Here is a 6,204-nt window from a genome sequence, read left to right as displayed (position 1 = left end):
TCTCAGGAGTGCTGGGATGGGAACTTCAGCATGTGGGGACCCTGAGCTCTGAGGGCATCAGTGAAAGAAGTTGGACCAGGGTGTTTTTTTTTTTTTTTCGCCCACACCCAGCTGACTCCTTGCCTTTTTTTGAACTCAGGGATCACCCCTGGCATATGTGATTCAGAGTGTCAAACCCAGGTCAGCCACATGCTAAGGTAAGAGCCCTGCCTGCTGGACTATCTCTCCAGCCAGTGCTTATTGATTGATTGATTTTACAATTTTTATATATTTTATTTTTATAAAATATTTCACAATAGTTCACTGCAGATGAGAAGGGGGGGGGACTCTGCAGATTGTACTATAAGATCTCAGCAGGTCAGGCCCAGGCCCAGCCACCCTGAGAGGCTCCCCCCATGGTGCAGAGCTGCCCAGGTTGGGGAAGGAGTGATCACCTCTCCCCCACCGGCCCTGCCTGACTCATCTTCCCAGCAGGTCGCACCCCTCTTCCAGCTAACTCTGATATGGCTTCAGACCTCAGGTGGAGCGATCCAAGAGATAATACAGCAGGTGGTCACTTGTCTTTCACAGGGACACTGAGGGGCCCAAACCCCTGGCATCATATAGAGTTCCCTGAGCCTCAGCAGTAGTCAGCCCTGAGCACAGACCCAGGAGTAAGTCTTTCGCAGAAGTAGGTGTCCTCAGGTCTCATAACTAAGAAAAAAAATAGCAAAATATTTTTGTTTTTCACTTTTTGGGTCATACCCAGCAATGATCAGAGGTTACTCCTGGCTCTGCATTCAGGCATCACTCCTGGCAGTGCTCGGGGGACCATATGGGATGCTGGGAATTGAACCGGGTCAGCCGCGTGCAAGGCAAACGCCTTACCCAGTGTACAATTGCGCCAGCCTCCAAAAAGGAAAATCTTAGGTAGAGGGAAAATAAACAAAAACCAGCACCTAAGGGTCTGGAGATGTGTTTTCTGGATGAACGGGGGGGGGCAGGTTCTGCAGGAGTCCTGGGATCCGATCCTAAGCGCTATTCACTCTGCCTGGTCCTACGGCATCTCCCGGAGCCACCCCTCAGCACCAAGCTGCATGCAAACCCTGAGTGTCACTGGTGCAGCCTCCCCCCCCCCCAAACTGATGAAACCAAAAGTAGAGCCCAAATCTCAGGACTTTTGCGTGGGAACTTCAGAATGTGGGAACCCTGGGACAGGAGGGCGTCAGTGGGTGGATTTGGAGCAAGGTGTTGTTTTTTGTTTTTTGCCCCCCGACAGCTGTCTCCTTACCTTTTTTATCTTTTCTCAAGGATCATCCCTGGGGAATGTGGTGCCCGGATCAGTGTGCCCCACGTAAGTCACTGCAAGGCATGAGCCATACCTGTTTTAGGATTTCTTCTGCCAGTGCTTATTTATTTATTTTATAATTTTTATATATTATATTTTCATAAACTAGTTTATAATAGTTCATTGCAGATAATATTGAAAGATCAATTCCACTATCGAGCACCTTCCCACCACAATAGGAAAGTGTATGAAGGCCGTTGTATTTCATTCTGAGCCATTTTAGCTCGAATATAAAAAAACACAGGCAAGTATGTTATAACCAAGCATATGTGTGCTACCTTGGTATATAAGTGGATTAGAGTATAAGAGGTCGTGCGACCGCATTAGGAAGTTCAGCGACTCTCTCTTCCAGGAGCTTTAGTCTGTAGTCTCTGGGTCTTGGCCATTGATGAGATTACATGGCGCATTGCCGGGATTGGGGCGGGGTGCAGTTTGCGGGTGTCACTGCCAAGCTACTGGAAAACTGGGGAGCTGGGGGGAGGAGTCCCATTTCTGATTCAAGCACACTTAGAGATCTTTGTCACGGGTTCCGGCATACCTGGGTTTTCCTGCCAGTTCCCACTAGGGTTAGGCTCTTCCGAGTGTGTGGAGAGAGGCCTTGAGCATGGCAGCATTTGGGTTCTGAAGGTTTTCAGCTGCCGGGGTTCTGCTTGGGGCTGTGCTCAGGAGTCACTCCCGGGTGATGCTCGGGAAAACTCGGGGCTGGGGTTGCATCTAGGGCTACTGCCTGTGGAGTCTGAGCTCAGCCTGGCCAGCCATTGCCCCATACTGCGGGCGTTTCTTCAGGTCCACAGGCCTGTCCTTCAGGGGCGGCCAGGTCCGATGCCCTCTCCTCCACACCCCATACCGCTGAACCTCATTCTTCCTCCAGAGCCAGTGGTTTGGGAGAAAGGGTGGTGCTGCAAGGGTCGTGGGGTGGGCTGGCAGCAAGTTGGGGCTACGTGTGGGGAAGTAGGGTCATATTGAATTCCTCATCGATGTCAGGCTGACAGAAGGCCCACTTGTGCAGGCGGCTGTAGAGGGGGATGCCCAGCATCTCCTGGTACTCGGAGCTGCCAGTGATTTTGTCCCACGGTAGACTCAGCTGTGTGCCTTGCTTTGGGAACTTGGCCATTAGTGCCTGGTCCCTCTGGCTGAGCGCCACGAAGCCGAAGAACTGCTTCACGTTGTTGGCCGCCAGCGTGAGTGAGTGCACCTCGGCTGTGTGTCGGAAGAGCTGCTCCTCCTTGGCGAGGTATTGGGCCCAGTAGGCCTCCTAGTGGTAGCTGAGCTTCGAGCAGCAGGCCTTGGGGCACTTGATCAGGAACACTACCACGGCCACTGTGCAGAGGAGCACCCACCCTAATAGCTGAGACACAGAGGGCCGGTCAGGGAAAGGGGCAGCTGAGGGGGTCCGGAGCAGCTGGGGTGAATTGGCCCTTTTCACCCCCAGCCAGCCGGCTCTGCATCGCCCGGCTGCAAATTCTGCCCCTGAAGGAGAAACCAGCATTCCCAGCGGGATTCCATCCCTCTGCCCTCACTCTGGCACCGGCTCTGTGCTTAGACTTTGCAGACCCCTGCTGCCTTCCTCTCCCCCACCCCAGGGCCTCCTTCCACATCTCAGCCTCCAAGTCTGGCTCAGACAGACAGGCTCAGTCCCATGCCACCTCGGGGAAGCCTTCAGAGACCCACTGGGAGCCCCTACATGCCTGTTTCCTCCTCACCCTCATTATCTTATATGAAAATTACCTCATGCTTGTCTCACAGACTCCTGGGGTGGGTGTCCCTCCATTTGCCCCTGTACAGCTCTGAGCAACGGAATCCCATTCCTGTGTCTCCACACCCATCTATTGGGCTGCTCACGCTCCCCTTTACTGTAGCTTCTGTGTGTGTGTGTGTGTGTGTGTGTGTGTGTGTGTGTGTGTGTGTGTGTTGAACCTGGGTCACTGGTGATACTTCAGCTAACCTGGCTCACAGTTTAGCCTTAAGGCCTGAGGGATGTGGTGCTGCCCGAACCCTGCAGGGTAGGGGATGACCAACTTTCCCCAGTGACGCCTGGGACACACCCAGTGATGCTTGGCGAGCCTCCAGGGCTGTCCCTGGCTGTGCTCAGTGACCGTGTGGTGTCAGATTGAACCAGATCGGGCTGGGTGCACACCAGGCTTGCACCCTGGCCCCTCTACTGTCCCCAGCCACAACTGGTGCTTGCCATGTCCCAACACTAGGTCAGTGACTCCTTGTCGCTCCCGGGCCTCCTCTCTGTCCCTTCAGGCTCCACCAGGCACCTTCCTTTACTCTGACCTTCATTCATTAATTTATTTATCCCTCTGCTGCCTCTGAGCAAAGCCAAGGTGAAGGTAGGAGGGAGCAGGAGATGAATTTCTCAGAGGCAATAGGACCAAGATGGGATCTAAAGCAGCGGTTTCTGCCACAGACAGACCTGTCCGTGTCGGCACGTGGGGTCAGATGCCTCACTTCTCACTGCCCGACTGGGGCCCGCGGGCAGGGGAGACTGTGGGCGGGCATGAGAGGCTGGAGAGCTGCTTCAAAGCTGCAGCATCACCGGCCCTACCGGAGCCCAGGGCCCGGGAAAGGGCCCCTTTGTGGTGCAGACACGGGCCCCGTGAGACCCGGCTGGCACAGGTGGTGGCCCAGGAGAGAGGTGCCAGCAGGAACTAGGGCTGTGATGAGCTGCAAGAAGACTCCCCCAAATTCTGCCCTTGACAAGACCCTAACCACAGACTAATTTGTTCTGTTTTCTCTTTTGCTTTTTGGGTCACACCCGCGGTGCTCTGGGGACCATATGGGATGCCCAATTCAGGTCTGCCGTGTGCAAGGCCAGCACCCTCACCGCTGTACTACCACTCTGGCCCCTACTACAGACTCTTATCTGCATGGAAAACCTCAAGCCGGGGCAGTTTGTGGCACTTTGTGAGCCAACAGGGAGACTCCCCGACTGGGCAGCCGCATCCCAGCCTGAGTATGTAAATCCACTTTTACCTTGGGGCATCTCCCACTCTCTCCCCTCTGCTCCTGTTCCCTTTGAAACCCTGGCTGTTTCCCTCCCTCTTCCTCTCTCTCCCTTCCTTAACTAAAACGATTGGAGTTAAGTTTTAAGCATTCATGGGGTCTTCTGAGGTTCACCAAGACCCAATACATCTAAATTCTTATCTGGAGGGGCTGGGAAAAGACTTGGCAATAGAGCACCGTCCTTGCATGTGTGAGTCTGGGTTCCACCCCCAGCACTGCAAAAATGAACAAAACTCTCTTATTTGAAATGGGAAAATGATTCTTTTTTTTTTTCTTTTTGGCGTCACACCTGGAGATACACAGGGGTCACTCTTGGCTATGCGCTCATGAATTAACCTGGTGGTGCTCAGGGGACCATACAGGATGCTGGGAATCAAACCCTGGTCGGCTGCATGGAAGGCCAATGCCCTACCCGCTGTGCTATCACTCCAGTCCCAATTCGGTTTGTTTTTTTTTGGGGGGGTCACATCCGGCGATGCACAGGGGTTACTCCTGGCTCATGCAGTCAGGAATTATTCCTGGCAGGGCTCGGGGACCATATGGGATGCTGGGATTCGAACCCCCATCGGCCGTGTGCAAGGCAAACGCCCTATCTCTGTGCTATTGCTCCAGCCCCAAGAAAATGATTCTTACCACACTAAGAATCTTGCTTAATGGTTGCCACTGATTACGGGAACCCAGGAACTGGATGGGCACTGAGCCGCCCGCCACCTTCCAGGGAAGGGATGAGCATCCCTCAGCACAGCCTTACCTGAGACTCAAACTTGAGCCTGCGGCTCACCTCCTCCCGGAAGCCGGACAGTTTGTCAGGGCTCTCCCCGCAAGGGAACATGGCCAGGATCTGCGTGGCGTGGGAGAGAGGGAAGCTCTCGTTCTCAGCCGTGAGCGAGGACGGGTCCACAAACTCGCTGAATGCACAGACGTAGGCGTCCCCGCGCAGCAGGGAGATGAAAGACCAGGTGAGGGGGGCCACGGCTGCGCGGCCCAGGATCGAATATAGGATGCATGGGCATTTCTTGGTCCTGAAGCACCGGCACCCGTCCACCAGGTTCCTGGTTTGGTTGTTGAGGATGATGCTGATGAAGAAGAGCAACAAGGCGGGCCCCAAGGTGGCCGTTAACCCATACCAGAAGTTCTGAACTGGTGAGCACGGGCACTGGAAGGCCAACAAGGAGAAGAGCTCCTGGCCCCCCGTGGTGCCCAGAGCCACCAGCCCATTTAATGTCACCAAATCCTTGCTCCTGAAAATGCTCGAATGGAAGTGGGTGATGGGGTTAGCCATGGTGTCAGGGCAGGGGCTGCACGAGGAGGAAGTGCGTCCTGGCAGGCACCTTGCAGCAGGGCCGGGCTGGTCACTCCGGTGGCAGCTGGGCACCTCCTGTAGGACAGCAGGAGACAGAAGAATGTTGCTCTGAACCCAAACCCCAGGGACAGCCCCTAGGGTCAGGCTGACAAGGGGGCAGTGATGGTGGCCCACATCCTACTCAGCCATCATTCCTCATCCTCGGGACCCCTCGGTGGGCTGTCAGCCCCCAGACTCGAGGAGAAGGGGCAGTGGCCCCAGGGTGGCCTCTCAGGGGCAGAGCTGTGGGCCCTCCTCCTCGGATGCTCAGACCTCCTGGCTTCCACCAGCTTCTTCCTGGGGGCTGAGGAGGGCCCCGTGGCCTGCCAGCAGCGACAGGACGCTCACTTCCCTTCGGACTGTGGGTTGGGTCCGGGCAGTGGTCTGTTGGGCCAGTCTCCTGATGTGGGAGGGGATCTGCGCCCTCGATGGGGGGAGGTGACCCTGTGCTGTGGAGTGGCACTGGGGAGAGTCCCGGGCACCATTGCCCTCCTGGGGGCCTCAGGTGTCTCCGGGCTCCCGCCCA

At 55.5% G+C, this 6,204-nt stretch overlaps 1 pseudogene; it reads right to left on the bottom strand.

Annotated features, from left to right (window-relative positions):
* Positions 1–2,264: 2,264 nt before the first annotated feature.
* LOC129399397 (calcium homeostasis modulator protein 2-like) lies at positions 2,265–5,618 on the bottom strand (annotated as a pseudogene).
* Positions 5,619–6,204: the final 586 nt, after the last annotated feature.

The sequence above is a fragment of the Sorex araneus genome, chromosome 11 (genome assembly GCF_027595985.1).
Source record: "Sorex araneus isolate mSorAra2 chromosome 11, mSorAra2.pri, whole genome shotgun sequence".
NCBI classification, from domain to species: Eukaryota; Metazoa; Chordata; class Mammalia; order Eulipotyphla; family Soricidae; genus Sorex; species Sorex araneus.
This window is presented reverse-complemented; position numbering and strand designations above follow the sequence as displayed.